Raw genomic sequence first — 22175 nt, 5'->3', positions numbered from 1 at the left:
ACTCCACTTCTGAAACAACAGCAGCTCAAAGGCTGTATTGAAACCGCTTGATAAGCATTTTTGAATGAACAGAACATTGAAACATAAGCAATTGCTGATTTACTGTAACTTGTGTAAAATAGACCAACCACAGCTGATTCCAATCTCAATCAGAGACAAAGCCAGGTGTTGAAGTTCTTTCAATTACATGGACATACACATACAGTAAAAAGGGGACTTTTTTGGATTGATTTTGTTCAATGTGGATACAGTACAACACATGAAAGCAGAGAGAGATTGAACTGGCCAGAAAAATATTGTCTGGATGAGGGAAAGGAAGAGGACCAGGGAGAGAAGTAGCTGGACATGTGGCCAAATACTGAAGATCGTATAGATTAGAACACGGCTCTACATTTTTGTGCTTTGTTTTTTTCCCCTTCTGTGCTTTCTGTGGTTTTTGGACCGAAAATTAACTATTTGGCTAATTGTGTGATGTAGGTGTGTTGCTCTGTTAAGAGTTTATCAAAAGTATTTTAAGTTTAGGTAAACGCTTGTTAGCAATTGTGAACAACTGTAATAGGTTTTGGACAATAATGGAGATCACAGAGGAATAAGATATATCAGGCATTGGCTACACAGGCAGCACTTGTCGAATCAGTTAATTGTTGGTTTTGGTCTTTTTATGGGATTTGTTGACAAGAAGAAAATTACGGAATATCACCAGACTTGTCCTTTTAGGTGCCGTCGTAGAAGCAACATGCAATGTGTCTGTGTGCACGGTTGACATTTGGTACACAAGTTGAATTAATGCTCTAAATTGGTTCCTCTGTCTCTCCCCATCTCTCATAAACACAAACACCTCAGGGGAGGGTCGAACTCTTGACCTATTCCTGCTTATTAAAGTACACCTAATGTGTTGACCTGGGTTACTCCCACCGTTTATCCCTCAGACATTTACCACTGGCTTATAACAATTTGCATTCCATTCCCTATTTTCCTCCTCATCCGGGCGGGAATGAAGGGCCTCTCCGCTGAATAAGACTGGGCAATTAGCGCTAGCAGGTGGCTGACTTCAGACCACCGCACTTTGGGAGGTTTGAGTTCTGATGCCTGACCACAAGCTGCTAGCCAATATCCAAGTCTGCCATCTTCCCACCAGAGTCCAATAACAAGAAAATAATCCAGATAAGAAAACATTTTAGACAGCAAATGAAAATAAGCGCTGTGTAAATGAAACCACCAAAGGGAACGACAAAGTGGGCGTGTTGTGTTTTCAAAAAGTGGGATGAATCCAAAATGGAAGCCCTTAGTCAATGTACTGTGTTGTACGTTGGTAGTTCAGTGTTGAGAAACTCTACTCTGACGCTCATTCCATCAAGTCAAGTCCATTTTATTTATATAGCCCAATATCGCAAATCACAAATTTGGGGAACTTCTGAACTAATGAGAGCTGGAAAACAAGGCTGCAAACAGATAGAAATGAGTAAAGAGAGTACAATGACAATGAAACTACCTGTTGTACAGCATCAAAGACAATATTCAAGGTATTTCAGATTTAGACACACATGATGAGGGGAAAGTGAAGTGACCTTATTTATTTGACCTTTGGGTCAAACACAGGTGTAACTAATCATTAATTACTGCATTGCAGAGTCCTCGTTAATGTAATTACTTCCACCTGGGCTTCTCCTGCTATGACAAGTCAAAATGTTTGTTGTTCTATGAATGTGATTCGTTGCTAGAAACACTATCAAGTGAAATCCGCAATTTCTTTGGCTTTCAGAGGAGGGCATGGCAGAAAAAAAGTTTGTTGTATGATGGTGGGATTTTATCCACAGCTTTCTCTTACCTTGCAGTCACTGATGCTGCTTTTCCCCGTGTAGAGGTTGAATGTTCCTGCTGGACATCTATGAGGTGCAGATACATTGCCAGGACAACTATACAACATAAATATATCAATTTATGATCTATATTACAGTTAAAAGTCCCATTACTAGTGATTAAACACATCTAAATTTAATCTTATTTCAAATTCTCACCTGTGATTCCTTGCCTTTGATTATCACCAACAGACACCTGGCAAAAGTTTTGCAGTGAAGCTCAAAGAAAAAGTTTTTATACCGCTCATCTATCCCACAAGCCACAGTTTTGCGTGACATACATTTTAGTGTGTGAGGTAACCTGTGGTCTATAGACTAACTAAATGTTTTGTTTCTAAACCTAAATATTAGGGCTGTCAAAGTTGCTATAATAACTGTAACTGTATTGTATTTATGCAGAGACAGATTTAAATATGCATGACACTATGTAATCTTTTTCATATGTTAGAACGTTTGACATGCAGTCATCTTCATGCATATTCCTACCTTTCAACTCCCATAACCCCACCCATAATTCTTTTTATCAAAGCCATGCGCCATGATATAAGCTTTCTGTTTTTCATGAATCTTAACCATGTGGTGCCATCCCAGGTAGCATTGCTTGCTCCCTCTTGCTGGAAGTTTAATTGGACTACTGATAGAAGGCACATGCAAGTGGCTGGAGGAGAAGTATTCTCTATCGGAGCTCAGCTTTCCAGCAATAACGTCTGAAATAATGGTGCAGTGATGGAGAGATGTCTCTTCTGGTACTCAAAAATGGAACACAGTCTTGGCTTCAAAGGAATCTAGTCCACTGCAGATGAAAAATGAGATCCAGACAGCAGAACGTTTTCACCTGAAACCCATGCAGAAAGATTCAAACTCAAGGTTTTGAAACCAGATGTAAACCATCAGCTGTAACACAGGTGGGCACATGTGAGGAGTGCGTGATAACTTTTTTAAGAGCAATCTGTGGGATGATATATTAATAAATGACAGCATGACGTCCACGAAGGCTTATTTCTGTCGACCTCAGTGAACACTTGTGTGAAAACACTTCTTTTTCCTATTGTCTCCAAAGCTAACGTGCTCTGCTTTTAACAGCTTGGTTGGCCATCGGTGTTTTTACAGGATGAAATTTCAGCTTTCGTTCAAAGCCCTCGTCTCATGCGCTCCATGTGTGCCTGGCTACGTCCACATTAAGAATGAGTTATCAGGTTGACTCCAAAACAGTATAACGGTGCCACATGAGCAGTGCAGCTCCATATGACAGTGATAATAGAGCATTGTTTCAAAACTGAAGCAGTGGTAAACATGTCACAGTCGATAAAATAGATCCCACTACCAAACAAGAGATTCCCCTTCCCAGTTTGATTGCATTAAACTGTGTTCTCCTTTGAGTGTCCCGGATCTCACATCACACATGTAAGGCTGGGAAAGGCATGAAGCAACGTTCATGCTACATTTAATTTCTCCTAGTAAATCTAATTAGGATTCCTTAACCTTGTCATTCTCAACCGCTTTATCAGCGAGACTTAGTTTCCCTCCTTCCTGCTCTGTGGTATGTTTCTTGTTAATTTATTGGGGGTTTTATTAGGAAATGGTTGCTGTGCTGACCCCTACACATCGAGCCTGGATCTTCTACTGCTGATATGATTTACCAACAGACAACGACATTTAGTTTTTTTTCCCCCCTTGTCTTTAATGGTCGCCTTTTGTTGAGCCAGGCGTGTTCTGCGGCCGTCCGTCGCACAGCTTGTTCGATGTCTGGCTCTGTGATACAAAGCAGAGGTCTGGTTTCACAGCAGACCCGGCTGGTTTTTGCCGACCGACTGCAGCCTGGGTGGGAGACATTAGCTGTCCATCTCTTATTAAATTGCCCTGTGTGGCTGCGTTTGAAAGTGATACGGGGACGCTGGCAAAGGATCAGGGCCACAGCAGGTCGACCCTGCTTTGATGTGGCAGAGGGAGAAGTTTGCTTTTATTAGGCCTCATGTCGTGAGGCCAGGGGCAAGGCTGGGGTGTTTGAAGCAACCTGGATGTCAGGTGGTAACACACTCCAATGTTGCCACCTCTGGTTAATTTGTTTGACAAAGAGAAGTTACGAAAGGCTTCATGGAAATCCAGCTATTCTCACCAGCTGCTTCCTATTTCTTGTGCAATCAGTAAGTATTGCAAAATCTGCCATGCCTAATGTGTATGAGTGTTAAAGAGGACATATCATGAAAACTTTTTCAGTGCTTGTGCACATCCATTTGGGTATCTGGAGTGCCTACCAACCCACAAACTGTAAAATAAGACAACCCAGTCAGCTTTTTGTGTGGGCTGACTAGATCAGAAAACATGTGATTCAACAAGCCATTCAGATTTGGTTCCCCTTCCTATGTCACGTGCAGGCTCATTAGAATATACCGCCAACGGCTTGAGAACTGCCTTTGCAAAGGTGCACCATATTTTTCTCACAAACCTATCAGAGCAGACTGGGCTTTTAAAAAGAATGTGTTTTTTGAATATTAAAGCATGTAAACATGTTCTAGTAGAAACCCAAAATACAAGTATGAACCTGGAAATGAGCATGATATGTCCCCTTTAACTTGTCTCTTTGGTCCCAGTTGAACTGAAAATGTGCATTAAAGAGAATGTGATTTCTCTCAGCTAAGTTGTTAATGTGTCCATCCACAGGGATGCTCAGATGTTAAACCTGCCATTCCTCCATTCACAGAGACATATTAGCCAAGTTAGTGTGGCTGACTCCAAAGGAAAAGCAGCAGCCTTTTGTCTGGAGGAACGCCATGTGTTGCATTTACTTACTCTCTGTGTTATCCACCAGGCTACATTGTTGTGAAACCGGGCATGTGGGGCTGATTAGATGACAACTGATGCTATACAAAATCTCTAGTTTTTTAGGAGGAGGGGTGGGCACAACAATTAGTTCTCAGTCACTAAGCTTGGCGTATCATATTTTGCGGGCCTCAGGCACAGGAAAGCTAGTATTGGCATTTAAAACACAGCAAATCTGTTGTGGCTCAACCAGGTCACCTCTGGGTTCACCTTTCATTTCAGTGTACTGGGGGAAAGTCTCCTGCAATCTCTGGGCAATTTCACACCACGACCTGCAGGCAGATTGCCATTCTGGTGGTCTGAAGCATACGTCAGAGCGCCTGTTGCCGTTAAGAGTGGCAACTGTGGCTCCATAAAACACGGCTATGACTCACGGGGGAGCCTACTGTGTTTAGTGGTTAGTGGAGGTGGCAGCCAGTGGAACAGGAGCTGGTTGGCTGGAGGTATTCATTTGGAAGCTGGTTGGAGAAATGTTCTAGCAAGAGTAACTTTTGCTTAGAAATGACAAACAATAATGAGCAACAGTTAGTGTTTTTCACACGGTGACAGTTTATTCATGGAAGTGGTGTTTTGCTGTTATTTTGTACGTTACTAAGTCTTCACATGTATTAATGCCTTTACACATCGGGGGCGTCACAAAATAAATGACACAAAAATGACATACATGGTATGATCCACAGGCACTAATCTCAACCTTACAAGGAGACCTGATTTAGTTATAATATAATACAACAAGAGAAATTGTTCTTTTCCTCCACTGACACCACTGAAACCGAGGTTTAAACATAAGTCTGACTGATCTGTAACTGAAAAATGAGCTGGCTGGAGAGCAGTCTCTGTTTGCTATTTTTTTTAAAAGAATATGGAAATATATATTGTATGTGTCATTAGGTCTGGTGGGATGACTGTATGTAAACTCATTCACCTTCTCTTCTCTCCTTTGCACTCTTTTTCTCATCCATGTCATCTTTATTCATTTTGACATATTCCAAAGTTGAGGTCCTTCTTTCTGCTCTTCACCTCGGTGACAAAGCTCCTGACCCCCCGGTCAAAAGAGATACGACATAGTCTTGGCACGGCCGGCCCTTTGCGGCCATTAGCTCATCTGATTGTGCTTCGATAAAAAACATATGACCCAAGCAAAGACACGCAGAAAAGAGAACATTACACAGCTCCCTTCCACCTCATAACTCCCCTCCACCTCAGGCCGAGTTGTCAAGACTGTTCAAATTTCCCAATGAAAACTATCTCCACCGATGACCTTATTTCCTTTCTTCTGTAATGCGAATGTTTGAGATGGTAAGCTACAACTGGGTTTTGTGAATATAGAGAAACAATGGGCGTACCGTATTTGCACATGGACTCAGTTTTTCCACAGTTGACATTCTTGTAAGCAGTTGTGTTTACTCTGTGTCGCTCTGGAAGCCAGAAATGGCTGTGCAGAGTAAGTGATTGCGTAATAGTCAGATGTCAGATATCAAAACATGTGCTTCCATCTTGCTAGTGTGATATTTACAGTGTGTACATTCTAAATGCACAAGACGCTAATCTCAATCTTGCAAACTTTCCTTCAAATATATTCAATTTTAACAGTATTATATAAAAAAAGATTGAATGAGATAGCATTGATAGCTATAATGTAGGGTGCCGATTCGATATGTATTGCGATTCTACAAGTATTGCAATTCGTTATTACAATTTATTGCAATTTTTGTTAACTTTTTTAACACCAGACCATGGGAAAGAAGTTGAATCATACACTTCTAGGGACTTTTACTTTGGAAAATATCTAAATTGAAATGTGAGGGTGCAGGTCGTATCCACGCGGACCCTCTGCCGTTTTCTGCTTTGTCGTTTCGACTCGCTGCGGTTTGTTTTGGTGACGGATACGGAACGGATATGACATCACGTTACTCAGACTACAACGATAAAAGTGGTAACTTCCTTCTACCTCCACATAGTCTCAAATGGAGCAAATATATAGATTCTGGCATTAAAAAAATCTATTTCAAAATCGTAAAAAAAAAAAAAACGCGATTCATAGGTGAATCGATTTTTTTCCCACCCCTACTATAATGTATCAGACACCATATTGTCATTGCTCTCAGGAGAAAAGTCCAGCTCTATCTGGTCATATCTGCGGTATTTGTCACCATTTATTCACTCCTCCGTTGCTTGAATTCCTTTGAATGGCAATTGGAACATTTTTAGACTGAACTATTCCAGGTTTCCCTCGGGAAGCCTGTTGGTTTTTCTCTCCTTGTCCTACTGAGGCTTGCGGTTCGAGACTCACTTCTTCCAGAAAAAAAAAAGGCAAGAAAAACAGGCGATTACATCTCCACTGTCCAAACAGACTCCTCAATGTTCAGAAATCATAATGCAGCCCAGTGTACGCTGTTTGTTTACCTGAACCCTGGACCGCGGTTCCCTCAGGGCTCGGCCACCACCTCTTACTTCCAGACACAGCCTGGAAGTAATCAGGCCATTCCAACTGCCTGCTGCCACTCATTGTCTTCATCCTTCCATAACAGCCACATCCGCTTTCCATTTTACAGGGATTGATATGCTAAAACGCATAACGGGTGTGACAGGCACCAGAAAATGTTCAAGTCAACGTAATATACGTCACTCCTACCGTCCCCTAACAGGAAGAAGGAAATAAGGAATGAGGCACCAAATGTAGTTGTCTTTTAGGCCAGGCCATGAACGTGTATGTTTTTGCTTTAGCCCTGTGAAGAATAACCTGTACGCTCCGAGCGCCATCTCCCACATGGCCACATGCTGTACAAATGTTGGGTAATCACCTCCTTATATCTAATAGAGGATAAGTTATAGACCCTGAGTCTGACAATGTGTTTTGCATTTGGACACCATTAAGGTGCCACTTTTAACAAGATGTCTGCACTCCGCTGACAGTAAAAAGCACTTCATTAGTGTACTTTATTTATCACATTTCAAGCAAGAAAATGATATTTGGCAGGTTATAAGTGGGTTAAGTTGGGAGCGGTGTGGGTTGTGTTGTGAGATTGTTAACAGCCTGACATGAGCAGAGACAGTAGGCTGATGGCTGTGTGCTCTCCCCCTCCGTTGATTGATGCAAAGAGAGAAGAGGGGAGTCATTGTTATGATGCTGAGTTTAAGATTAGATCTGTCAGAAGGTTGTAGTCTGAAGCCTATAAGTGCTCTGTTATCTCTTTTGGGTCATATATTGTAAGCACTGTACAGACACTATCTGAACATTAGTATGATAATAGGGGTGTATGTTTGCATTAAATAATGCAGATTATAGGTGAATTAACCTCAAACGTAATGGTTTTTTTTTTTCATTTGGCCTTTAACTGCAGTATATGTACAGTATGTATCCTCAAATTTTCATAATAAATGAAAAGTAGGGATTGTGACTAAACTGATAATCACAATTATTTTTGATCAATATTGTGGTCACGATTATTTATCACAATTATTCATCGATTTTAGGGACAAAATATTTTTATTGCAATTGTGCTGCTTTTCCTTCCATGTTGTGCTACATTGAAGGCCTTCAACAATTCAAAATGTTATCCTTTTACTATGTTTTTTGTCATCTATAGTGGTTATTTACATAAAAGGTCATATTTCTCTCCCTATTATATATTTTATATTGCTGTGAAAACATGTCCTTCAAACAAATGGATTTATTCAACTTTTTCTTCAAGAAATACATTTTACAAGATTATATTTGAACGCATCACGATTGCGTTATAATTTACCATCACTCATGAGCTGAGCAGAGCTTGAACGCATCATAATGTAACTCAATGGAACCTCTGTAACAGAGCTCTTTATCTCCTTGCTGTTGGCAGACGAGCCGGTCACTGTGATTACTCTGAGCAGCATCATAGGAATGAAGTACAATATAACACATGTCTGATTAAGTTAGTTGTTCCAAATGTTGTTAAAGTTGGTTCTCCACAGCTTATTTTGGACTTGCAGTTGTGACAGATTGCAAGCTTTATGTCTTCTTCACACAGCTGAAGAACTTCCACACTGACGACATGTGTTTCTATGAGCAGAGCACGCATCTTAAACGTCAACGTTATCGCAGTCATGTTCATTTAATTGTGGGAGGCCCAAATCGTGATCGCGATTAATATTCAATTATTTGTGCAGCCCTGATGAAAAGTGGCAATAATTACTGCTGCCATACCTGTGAACTGATAAATGTTTTGAAACATGAGTTGGGGAGCGCTTTGGTAGCCCCCCAAAAAAATAATCTTTAAGAAAAAAAAACAAAAAAACCTGCAACCTGTGGTTTATGTGTCTTGGCCCAGGCCGCGCTGCGAGGAGAAGCTTGACCAGCTCCCAGCACGGCTACAGGAAGAATCACTACTGAGAAATTACATACACTGTAGATAAGAACTGTTTTTCTGCTCTGAAGAAACAGCCTGTAGGAAAAAATAAAAGCTCCCAGTGGTTTAGTCGTCTTGTGGTTCTCTGAAACTCCTTGTTCAAGCTACCTATTAACCGAACCCAGGCCTTAACGTATACTTCTCTATGCCCATGGGTTTTCATAGCCGTACTGTGTGGTCCATGTTTTCCATCACAAACTTTTGTTGTTAACTACAGCTCGCATCCAGTGCCACTCATTGGCCAGAAGGACTTGTTGGTGGGACCCTTTTTACAACCAGAAGTATGAAACCCTCTTCTATAAACAGATATTTTCCATACACTGCTGTATAAGGGATATTGTGGAAAGGCGGTAGTGTGTCTGAGGTGCACGCAAAGTCTGAAGCAGGTCCCCGTGTGTGATAAGAAAGCAGAAGTCATTGATGCTCCAGTGCAACGGAGAGAGAGGTCTTTGTAGTCTGTCAGCTTGACGTCGGCCAGAAGTTGCGATTCATAAGCAGGTCTCAGACCGCAGTTGTAAGTGTACGTCCCCGTTCTGTGGTTTCCAGTTTTGGGGCGTGTGTGCGTATAGCGAGGCCGTCAGTGCGCTGCGATTATGCCTGCGCTCCAGGGTTTTATGGGAATTCCTCTGGACAGCCACCTATGACTTTATGAAACACTTAAATTCGTCTAATTGAATTTCCACATTTTGTGGTTGGTAGTTCCAGGTTTGTCCGTCACCGCAAAGACGTACCAGAGGAGCTAGTTCCACTAAATGTAAGGATAAAAGTAAATGTTGATCCCGTGTCTCTGTGTGTGCATGTAAGAGAGAGTGATTGAAGAGAATTTTATGTGACAAAGTATTCCGTTTTTGTTAGTTATTAAAGCCTTGATATGGGACCCTTAGTGATAGTACTGTATATTATATCTCATAATATCAGAATAAATAGGCTGAGATCCAGAGGTGATACATTAAGTGGCATGTTTAATTTCCTTTTTTCGTCTTTCATAATCAGTCGGTACAGATCATGTTATGACCTTCATCTCAGAATATCTTCTTCCACCCGGTCAGACTGTGGTTTTTCCTGGCAAAACGTTCCGAAAACGAAGGGGGGTTCGCTGTGATTCTTGGTGTTTGGAAAGTGTTGGCTGCTCTGCTCCGTCATTTACTTAATAGTGCGTCTGCAGTTTCCAGCTGGTTTGAATTTGTAGCCGGGTCCTGTTTGTTTGGAGTCTCCTGTTGTCTCACTACATGCTATATACGACTCTGAAGTCCCTTCACTTACAGATAACTCCTCCGTCTCAACTGGCTCCACTTCGTGTTTGTATGGTAATATCTGAAAATGTTGGCTCAGGTTAGAAGGAAACTAGCTGCTCAGTAGATAAAAGGAAAGAGAAAAAAACACCATCAGACAGCCCATTGCAAGTTAAGTAAGTGCTTTTGTCTTCAGCGGAGGGGGATATCTCTTCCTTTGATCATAGTTATGTCATTGTGTGTTAACAGTTTTTGGATCATTCTGTTTTACTCTCAGTGAAGTGAAGGGAAACTGGACCGTGGCACACAAGCAAAAGAGTTCTCTCTGCTTGTGGGCTGTTTTTGGCTGCCTTAGCTCCTCCTTAGACCCCCTCACCAACTTGTCATAAGAATGGAGGGCAGAGACCAAGTATATTTTATGTCAGCGAGTGTAGAAAAACTTGTTTTTCTTCTTAATTCATCAAACCCTGTGTGCTGTCATATGGGTGTTTGGGAGTAGAGGTATTCAAACATGAGCGCAGGCCAATGACATTAAACAGCTCTTAGAATAAAACAATGCTGGCCTCATCTGGTCAGTATTTGAAAAAATATCAGCCATCCTGGCTCCGTGTTGCTCCGTCTATCCAGCGCCGTTCCTGCTTCCATGTGGGTTTCATTACAGCCCTTTGACTCTGGCCAATCGGCAGCTTTTCATCTGAATTAACACAGCGGCTCCGGACCGCAGTCTTTCAGTGGCACTCATCATCGAGTTAAGAGAATCAGCGTCTCTTTCCCCCTAATTTGGTTTTATCACGTTAATGTCAGCATTTGTCTCCTTCTCTGAATGTCAGTCGCTCCAACACTCCTCTCCATCAAATGAAGTCTCACCTCATTAGGCCGGTGTCTCCTCTATCACCCTCCCGATGTCAGCCTCCATTACTCCGCCAGGAGGAGAGGATACCGCCGTCATGCCATCATCTGTGCCATCCGGCCACCGCTCTCTGTCTTTATTAATGAAGCGTCTGTGACGAGCCCAGGCCTGTTGTCCCAGAGGCCAAATAATCGTTTTACAGTTATTGGAGAAAGGGGGCTAAGTGGCTCATGAAAGCAGCTGTTAAATAAACACCAGCTCAAGTTAAAAAAGGAGGCGGCGGGAGTGTTCCTTTTTTCTTTTCCTTTGAAAATAATTAGTGTAAGCTGTTTTCTCTGAATCCGAATAACCTTTATTTTCAAGATATTAGCTGTATGGACAATGTTCATGTGCTCATGTAGCACTTAACTGATACCTACAGTCAGTGATGGAAGAAGTACTCAGATATTTTTCTTAAGTAAAAGTAGCAATGCTATGGTGTAAAAATACTGAAGTAAAAGTCCTGCATTGAAAATCTTACTTAAGTAAAAGTTACGGCTGTCAAAGTTAATTTGATAATAATGCATTAACGCAAATTAGTTTTAACGCCACTAATTTCTTTAATGCATTAACTCAATCGATCTTTCGGAGGTTGTAGCGGGCTCAGCTCAGTGAAGATATTGGTATCATATGAACCTAGAAAACCTAAGGAATCTATTGGTACCAACAATCAACTATCATCATACTATCTTGTCGAGAAGGAATTTAGATAATGCTCAAACTTACACAAAATTTTGGCAAGGAACAACTGTGAAGGCCATTTTCAAAGGGGTCCCTTGACCTCTGACCTCAAGATATGTGAATGTAAATGGGTTCTATGGGTACCCACGAGTCTCCCCTTTACAGACATGCTCACTTTATGATAATCACATGCAGTTTGGGGCAAGTCATAGTCAATTCAGCACACTGACAGCTTCTGTTCCCTGCTGGGCTTGAGTTTGCCATGTTATGATTTGGACATATTTTTTATGCAAAAGGCAGTACCTGTGAGGGTTTCTGGTTTCTTTGTGTTGTTAATTGATTTCCAATAATAAATATATATATACATTTTATAAAGCAAGCATATTTGTCCACTCCCATGTTCAAAAGAGTATTAAATACTTGACAAATCTCCCTTTTAAGGTACATTTTGTACAGATTTAAAAATGTGTGATTAATTTGCGACTATACTTACTATACAGAATGGCCCATTTCTGATTTAAACTTCTTTATATACTGCTGGTTACATTAATCCATAATATCACATCATAATTAATTTGTTGATTTATGTTTTGTATTAATAATCTGAATCTGCAAAGTAACTAAAGGTGTCAAATAAATGTGAAGTAAAAAGTACAATATTTGCCTCTGAAATGTAGTGGAGTAGGATTATAAAGTAAAATGGAAATACTCAAGTAAAGTACAAGTACCTCAAAATTGTACTTAAGTACAGTGCTTGAGTAAATGTACTTAGTTACACCACTGCCTATGATGCAAAAACATATAAGATCTAGTATATGGTGCAAGAATAGATGAGGTTTGGCCATCAATGTTCATAAACACATTCAGTATCAGCATTAGCATAGAAAGCTGCCTTAGGAATTTTGGCCATTTCTGAAATAATTTCAATGAGGTAGTAGTAAATTGGATTGAGTCTCAGAGGATAATAATTGTTGAGTGTGTGCTGCTGAAAGGTTAGTTCCAGTTACACATGAGCTCATATCATATATTTGGATTGAGTTTGATTGCATCTCAACTGCTTTGTTTGTTGTTACGCTCCAGATTGTAACTCGGCCATTATGGCGTCAAGCAGGCATCTCTAAGGTTTTAGTGGACAAATTATAACCAATACTGTTGTTGTCCCCATGGAAACAGACCCCCTTTTTTTAAGTTAAAAGTCTCGGCCAAGTCGTTGGTTTGTGCTTTTCAGAGCAATTAGGATGCTGTCCACAGAAACTGCACCCTGCCTCGGCTGCATCCAACTACAAATATAAACACAAATGCACATGCTGTAATTATATTATGTCAGCTCATGTGTTTGGCTTTTATGTGTTTGGAGCTTTAAGCCTTTACAACCGTTACGGCAGTCAGAGTGAAGCAGTTTGGTGCAGAAAGTTATTCTTGAGAGGACGAGGAGGGTATTGCTGTGAGAACCAAGCAGCCAGAGAAGTTCACCTGTCAGCAGCAATGTCATAATACATCCATACTCCATCCCTGTCGACAAGGCTTTTCTCCACCTGACAACCTCAGCCAGTCTGTAGAAAACAGAGATCTGATCAATACATCAAACTGATAAGAGGTGCTGTGTGAACAGTTTTCTTTGTAGATTATGTATTAGATTATGTATCATTTCACTTGACTTTTACTTTTATTTTGTCGAATTTCATTTATGATAACCAGCATTAATAAATGGTTCATTTATAACTTTAGTTAAAAGTTATTTTACTGTTAACAAACAATTAATAATGTTTGCAATAGTAGTACTGGAGCAGCTGCAGTCCAAATTCAAAACACTGGAGCTGTAGTCGGAATCACTTCACCGGCTGTGTGTTTCAAATACTCACTGCCTTGATGACCCAGCTTCACGCGGATCACAGAGAGATGTGCCGAGGCTTTTCAGGTCGGGTAGAATCCAACGTTAACGTTATCACTGTTGATCCAGTTTGTTTGCTTGCTTCCATGGCTGCAGAAGGCTGTGTTTGTGTGCCAATATGTTTCATATGTGGCAACGGGGTGTTGAAATGGGCCGTGGTCGGGATCACACCGGCCAAAACTAAAACAGACGTTCCGAACCAGAATAGAAATTTCAAAGGAGAACCTACTCAGCGTGTTTCCTTAATCTCTGAAGACATATCATAGTCATTTTATGATTTATGACCGTAAATACAATACATATTGGTCCTTTTAACAGTTTATTGTTGCACACAATATAACATGTTATATACATGTATTTGTTAATGATTATCAAATCATTTGTGAACATAGATAGATGGACACTTTACAGTATAATCAGTTGAAACTTTATAATAGCATCCAAGTAATGTTTATAGATCCTTTACAAAGTATTTATTAACCGTTTAATAATTGGTTTGTAAACCTTCTATAAACACTATTTGGTTGGCTATTATAAAGTTGCAACTGATGATTATAATACCTTGTTAAATGGTCAATAAATACTTTGTAAAGGATCTATAAGCATTATTTAGATAGATAGATAATAGTTTGATAATGTCAAACACATTATTAATTATCATTTCATTGTTTGTCAACAGTGAAATAACTATTAATTTAAGTTTAATTAACTATCAATTTACCATTTATTAATGGTGGTTATTATAAAGTGTTACCCTGTACGGCAGCTAATTTTTTTTTAAGCTGCAACTGTTTGGTTTTTATGAATTGGCTGTTGTAGGAGAGCCGGATTTCACTTTAACCTTCAATTCAATTCAGCAGTGGCCTTCTTCCAGCTCATTAGAGAGTTAGAAACCACACTTTCAACCTCACACTCTTTCCCTCATGCTGAATTAATGGAACAATCCACATAGTTGGCTACCAAAAGTGTGTGTGGGGGAAAAAAAACAACTTGACCACACAATAGCTATTTGTTTCTTGTTCTTCAGTCTGTTTCTGCTTCTCTCTCTCCAAGTCCTAATCGTATTTGGTTCTTTGAGAATTAAGTCATTATTTATTTATTTATTTATGAAAACCTGCAGCTGTTTTTTTGGAGAGGAGTTGGACACATAAAGTGGAGCTTTATTATTACTATTATGAGTTGTTATCATTTGGCTGTACAGGGATTTTTTGCCAATTTGAAATGGTAATGTTATGTAATGTATTATGTTTATTATATTACAATATATTACAGTATATTTGTATCTGGCTGTGGCACATGGAGGCTGGCTGGAGAGGAAGTGTAGCAAATGAATCTAATCATTGCATCATAGGCAAACAAATTAAGAGCTGTGAGCTGTTATTATTAAACATAAAGTTGAGCGGGTTGAACTCTAGACAGCCCTCAGTCTGAGGGCATTGTGAGCTTGGATCCGCCAGTCTAATCACAGATTACACGTCTTTATCTGATTCAAAACAATGCAGCGAACGCTCCACATGGGGTATTTGCCACGAGTCCTGCAATGCTTTCCTCGGTCAGATCAAATATTGTGCACGGTAAATTGTACCTGATTCTAATCAGCCGTTCATTATGACAAAATCTTTCTGTATTGGACTATGACTGTTTCAATTCCAAATACTGCAGCCAAAACTGCAGTGCAAAAAAAAGAGAGTTTTAACACTATGCAGGGTCACAGTTGAACAAACCCAGATGAGCGGAGAACGCTCCAGGCTCTCCAAAGTAAACCGGACACGGCCTATACTCCTCCCATACCGAGGCAGGTTTCAATTTGATGCTTGGAGCCAATGAAAAAGAAAGCCATGGGTTCTTTACTTTCTTTTGTTTATTGTACAGTTATGCTGCTTTTTCATTTTTATCCCCCTTCTCAAGAAATCATTTTAACCGCTACTCTACTTGCTGAACATACGCACTAGATTTTACTTCACATATTGTTTACAGTCAAATTTGTGACTCCGAGGGTTACTCCTAGGGTGGTTTGTTTGCCACAGAGCTTATTTTCTGCAATAATTCAAAACCCAATGGAAAAAATCCCCTTGGCTTTTTGTCGAGGGAACCCGGGGCGATGCTAACTTCCTGGTTGGCCTACAAAAATACGTCATCCCTGGAGCACTCTATTATTTCCTTTTTGCTAGCAGAGAAGAACTCGACCGTGTAATATAACTTGTTTCATCACTTAAATTCCAAGTTGTGGATTACACAATTTAGTCTTTCGTGCTGTCAAGTGTGACTAAAATCAACATTAATTGGTGCTTACCTTTTTATACCATATTTCACATAAGCTGTGCTTTTCCAAAGTTCTCATGTAAGAGTTCTTTCTGAAGCATAAAACGGACTTTGCCAGTGGCTCTTGGAAAACTCACCGCAGCCTCAGATCTATTCTACAAGAGCTCAGGCACAGCTGATCTTGCCGGCTTACAACCAGGATGCCTGCTAATACTTAATATGTTCATAACCTTATCCTGATGGCTCTGTCTGGCTCCCACACAGACACACATTTACACAGATACTCCCGAAAACAAAAATATTACAAATCTGCGCTATGTCCTGAGTGCATAAATGTACAGTCAATAAACATACGCACGGAATATTGCATGTGATACACATAGCTAAATCCTTCAGCATGTGGACGTATGAAAGACCTCTCGTTTTCCAATTTATACTGTTATCCTCACCAACCCAAATTCCTCCACGGAGCAGTTTGATGCTGCATGTTTCATCCTGGTAGAATAGTAGCACGATCTGTCTGGAAATCCCTTTGAACTCTGTGAAATATTGGAAGTCTGAGCTTTAATCTGGGGCTCTCTGGTTACTGTTTTGATAGGGCATGTAGTTGGCCAGTCGGTTGGACCGTAGACCAGACATGGTCATTTTTCTGTCATCGAGGTTGTATTCATACTTGACAAATTGCTCCTGTGAAGTAAGCTGAAAGAGGTTTTATAACCTTATTTGCCAGATGCAAACGTTTGCTATTTTTATGTAGTGAGGAATAGTGAGAAAAAAACAAACTGAATCCCAGATCAGTAATTATCCATTCTTCATTTCTTGTTATGGCTCACTCACACTTCTGACTTGTTAAAATAACTGCAGACGTTTGGATAAGTAGCTCTCATCAGCCGTCACTTTGAGAGCAATGCATTTGAAAGTTCGTAACTGAGACAGATGAAGAGGAAAGTACACAGTACGGCAGCCCAGGCTCTCTCTGTGACCTCCAATCCAGTGGTAACACTAATAGAAAATCTCAGTCGTAAAGCCATCCACAAAATAAAGAGGAAACGAAGAGAAAATAATACGGCCATTCACAAGGAGTGGAAGGGAGAGAAATTGTGGGCAGCACGAAGCCAGGATAGGCACCTGCCCACAAACCATATATTCATCCTCCTCTCTGGCCTACTATTTTCCTAGGGGCCTTGTGGAAACACAACACGCATATAAAAAAAGATTTCCCTTGTAAAATACCACAACACTTTTTATTCCAAATAATAAAATGTGTGATCAGACTCTAATTTAAAATCATGTTTTAATGACTATGTTTGGCAGTTTTATTTAAAAGGCGCACTACAACTAGGGCAAAGTTTGTTGTGTTTATTCAGGAACACTTTCCTCCATTAATGTATCTTTCCATGCTGAGGAGAAGACGTTAGACCTGGGCTGAGTGGGGCTGTCGCAATAACCGCAATATTGACGAGCCAACCGAATGAGAGGGCAAGCAACCGCCGTAACCGCAATGTTCACGTTTCTTCTTTTTTGAATTCTTTGCAATGGGAGTGACACATATACTGTTTACACACATACACATATAAATGGCAGCAGCATGACGAGACGATGAGCGTCTATTCTGCACTGAGCGCTGCACATATGGTGTTTTTTTTCTTCAAAAATATTCAACTTTGGGTAAACTCCACAGACAAATACACACAGACCGGCGGGTCCGTGCTCTCTCCCTACATGCTTCAGCTTTCCCTTTATCCAGAGCAAGTACTCTACCTCGTGCCGACATTTTGATATTCCGTATCATAGCTACCAGACGCAACAAAAGCGCAGCTGAAAGAAATGCTGCACATCATTGCCCTTCTTTGTTCCGCATTTAACAATAAACAAGTATTTCATTTGTTTTAAAACTGTCATCTTTGTCATTTCAAAAGCAACGATGTACCTAATAATAGCCTAACAATAAAGCTTATTTATACAGCACTAAAATCAGGATTAAAATCAATCATTATCACCGCAGGGGAACCCGTGGATCACTGCGACAGCCCTAGTGCTGAGTCCATGCCCTTCACTGTTTGGCACCATTCAGACCACAAACGTTTGTGGCATCCCTCAAGAACAAGCTATATTTGCTTTGAATTTGAATCTACAAAGCAGTGTTTTAGCATGTTCTCCTAGGTGAACCTCATCCAGGCACCAGGAGTCATTGGTGAGAGCTGCCATGGAGGATTGATGACGGTCCTCCTGCATGCCAATGCTGCTAACAAAAAGTTGACCTCGGTGCTGTGACTTCACAAACAGTGTGGGGGTGTTGGGTTGCTTTACATCAATAGCTCGGCTCCGGTGTTACAGTGGTGAGGGTCATTAGCCCTGAGGACCAGAGCGACCCTCAAGGATGGTGGCTCGTCCAATAGGTGTCACTGTAGCACACAACACTCATCGGCCTCCTCTGCTGACCAGGCTGAATAACCACATGATGAAGGGATCTCATTAAGGCTGTAGGCATGGCAGTACCCGACCCCCACCCCCCTGCAGTGATTGGGGTCAGAGGAGACTAACATTGGTCTCTTGTCACCGGTGGTCTCCCTAACTGAATTTCCTATTCATCTCACACAGCCTTTCCCGTAATTATGTAAATCTGTTGACTGAATTTGGCGGCAACACGATACTCAGCAAAGTGTAACAACAAGTAATGCGACGGAAGAATCTGGTTTGAATTAGGGCTGCATTTGAATCGGACCTATGCACAGTGAGTGCACCACACCTGTATTACATTACCGCAGTGTGGAGGAGACAGAACGGAGGGGAGAGCGGAGAAAGTCAAAGGAGCAGAGTTAAAGGATGTTAAATGAAGTGGAAGAACCTGAAGTATGCAATATTAAAAACTGTTTTATTACACGCTTGTTTGAAATGGCAACAGAGACAGGAAGTGCAACAAATATTACATTTCAGCTGTTAAGGAAGTGCTTAAACATATAGCATGAACTGTGCAGTCAGGCAGTTCCCATGGACACGTGTGTGTTGAGTTTGCTTTGGTTCTTAAACATCTTACAGTGATAAGGCCGCTGCTAAAGTCAATAACTTAGTCAAACACCATAATCTTAAACACACTGCTCCACTATCTGTTATCTGATCGTATAGAGGTGTGGATATGTTTATGAAAGTGAAAGGCTTTCGGCCCTGTACATCTTGAGAGGACTATGAAAGGCAATTAATGTCAAAGCTGTACAGTTTTCCCGGCCTGTAGCACGAAATCATCTTGGAGGTTTTAGAAGGATAAATGACCAGCAATTTCACCAAATTCCAGCCTTTTAGAACTCCGTCTCCAACGTGGAACAAAAACCAAAGGACACCTTTTCACTAGACATTTAATTTTAGCTCTGCTCTAATTATCTTTCTCACATGCCTGAGCAAGATACAAAATTAGATTTTATGTGCTGTAGATCAGTTACAGCCCTTTATAAGCTGAGCCACAGAGCATTAGATGACAGAGGCAGATAAAAGTACGGGTGCTCCCATCGACCGGCCACTGATTGTCCTTTGCTGCTCGATGCTTTGGAAATCGCGGACAAGACGAAACCGGTATAGGTCATAGACTGTATATAAAGATGGACGACTTGACAGTTCCCCAAAAGTGAAGCCAAAACATCTGGATTGCCCCCTGGCGGCTGGCTGCAGTATGGGTCATAAAGCCCGCCTCCTCCATGTTAGTGGATGGGACATGGCCCAAACTAAAAAGTCAAAACGCACGTCAAATACATTTTTCCCAAAGATGGTTTCTGTCGTTTTAGGTAGTTCTTATCACGCTGCTGTATGTTCAAGTATTCATTTATCTGATAAGTTTGGTTTTAATTAGTTAGTTAATGCTATAAAAAGGGGGTGAGACGTCATGATTGACAGCTGTGAGACTCTCTCGCTGACAAGCTGCGGCCGTGCTCTGCTCGTGATTGTTTCGGGCGGGTGAACTCGATAGCGCGGCTCCACTGCCCTTCAAATAGCTGCTATAGTAACAGTTAGATAAATTTCAGTCATGCTGGTCCCTTTCTAAGTTCTTACTGTTGCTCATACACTTCCTCATACACTCAGGGCTGCTCAGCAGAAGAATGGGCTTTGATTGCTACAACCTGATAATGTTCTTTATCTGTTTCCAACAACCACTAAAAACTAATATCTAATAATATCTCTGTTCATTTTTATCATAAACAATCTAGAGCAGGTGTTTGTTATAGTGTCAAAGCAGTTGATTTAATCAGTGTGAATGTAATAGTAATTAATCTTTTAAACCCTGGACTGCTGTCATCAGTTATTCTTTTTTTATCGCTTGTGTTGACACATTTCTGGAATCGACGGGAGCAGTTTATCAACCAGTCAACATTTAATATTGACATAAAATCTGATAATGACTTGAAAGACTCGATCCGACTTCTATCCAATCAGTGCTAAACACATGTTTCTGGCAAGGGAAGTCTTGTGTCACTTAGTGGACTCGGCTCTATTCTTTTTGTCTGAGTATTTAATTTGAAATGAATTTATCGTACAATCCCTCGAGCTTAAGAGTTCCTACACGGTTTCTTGTGTTTGGTTTACTTTGTCTGAACATTTTAATGAAAATAAACCCAACACAGAAGAGGTAATAATGTGATACTTTGTTGATCCTTCTTTCCTTTTTCTGTTTGCCCCTTTGGAACGTTTGAAGCCAGGCCATTTGGATGAATAATAATATCTCTAATCATTAATCCACTGCCCTAGTCATTATGTTGGAGCGTCAACATTTCAATATGGCATTTTCTGCCCGGTCTACATCCAATCGAACTAAGTGGAAACGTTAAGACATGAAATAATAATTAACTCAAAATGTAACATGGTAGAAATACCTTCTGCGAGGTACATATGAGACAGTGGGGATTCCTCACACTATGAATATGTGGGAAGATATTTTCTGTGGTAAGCAAACGCCTGTGGTGTTTATGGATCCAGATTCCCAGTTTGGCTTGAAGACTGGACGATGATGATGACGTGGCACGTATTCAAGGCCAGAAAACTGCTCGGAGTTTAAGGGAAGTGAATTTCTGTTGTGAATGAATTATACGACTCTAGCCAGACTCAAACAACTTTTCAGCCCCGCTCTGTATATTTACTGACACACATGAAAGGCTGCAGTGATTAATCAAGTTGGATTTCATATTCAACGTCGTACCACATGATTGTTGAGGTTTTGAGCCTCCATTGCGCCATGTGAGGTTTTATCTACCGTTGTCCGATGCAAAGCTGCAAATGTAAAATCTAAAAAAAACGGCAGCTCGGCGAATAACTGCAAAGAATAGCTGTGAATACGCATCAAGAGAAAACCGTAAGGAGCAATATAAATTCACTCATATTCTCGTTCTCCTGTGAAACATATTTACAATCTTTCACTTCATGTCACAGCTACCATCTGCAGCCGCTTCGTCTCGGCCATTTTGCGTGCATCCCGGTCAACATTTCACTGTAACTTATTTAGTGGATGAGTGAAGGCTGTGCAGAGCGAGTTTCATTATGTGCCCACAATAAGCCAGATGGGCGGAATAATTGGAGCACCGCGCTGTAGCCAACATAATCAACCATTTCAAATCCACCAGTGAGCTAGAAAGAGCTTCTCAGAGGGGGGATCCTGTGTGATATAAATCATATGAAGTTGTAGAAAAAAAACTCAAGGCAAAATACATATGAAGAAAATGCTGATAAGACCAGAAATACAATCTTGCACCATATTTTCATAAGCCTTTTATACCTAACAACTGTGGACAACATTAGTGGTTCTGGGTGTATATTTAACCTTACATTATCACCCCCAAACATTGCTGTTTCGGCTATATGTGCCAGAGGCAAATGTTCCAGGATGTACTGTATGTAAGTTTTCAACCTTGGTGTTAAGAATAAATGTTTTTGCAATTGGTTCTTGGCATTTCTGTTATAGCTGCCAGAAGTAAGACATGCATCAAACGAAGAGGTTGTTTTCTCTCACACTCTTTTGTTCCAAATTAGGTTTAAGTTTAAGTTTAAGACAAGAGCCGAATTTCATTTATGTATCCTAATATTAGCTACACAACTAAATTAAAAGCAGAATGCTTTTGGAATCATTGGGCAAAAATTCCATAATAACCTTTCAGCATATTGTAATTCAAGTGT

General features: G+C 40.6%; 1 protein-coding gene across 2 annotated transcripts in view; it reads left to right on the top strand.

Moving 5' to 3' along the window:
* Nucleotides 1-22175, top strand: part of uvrag (UV radiation resistance associated gene) — a 102413-nt gene that overhangs the window by 60787 nt on the left and 19451 nt on the right. The gene's annotated exons all lie outside the window — the stretch shown is intronic.

Source organism: Sebastes umbrosus, chromosome 17 (assembly GCF_015220745.1).
Source record: "Sebastes umbrosus isolate fSebUmb1 chromosome 17, fSebUmb1.pri, whole genome shotgun sequence".
Classification (NCBI taxonomy): Eukaryota; Metazoa; Chordata; class Actinopteri; order Perciformes; family Sebastidae; genus Sebastes; species Sebastes umbrosus.
The sequence above is the reverse complement of the archived record's forward strand: the minus strand, read 5'-3'. Positions and strand labels throughout refer to the sequence as shown.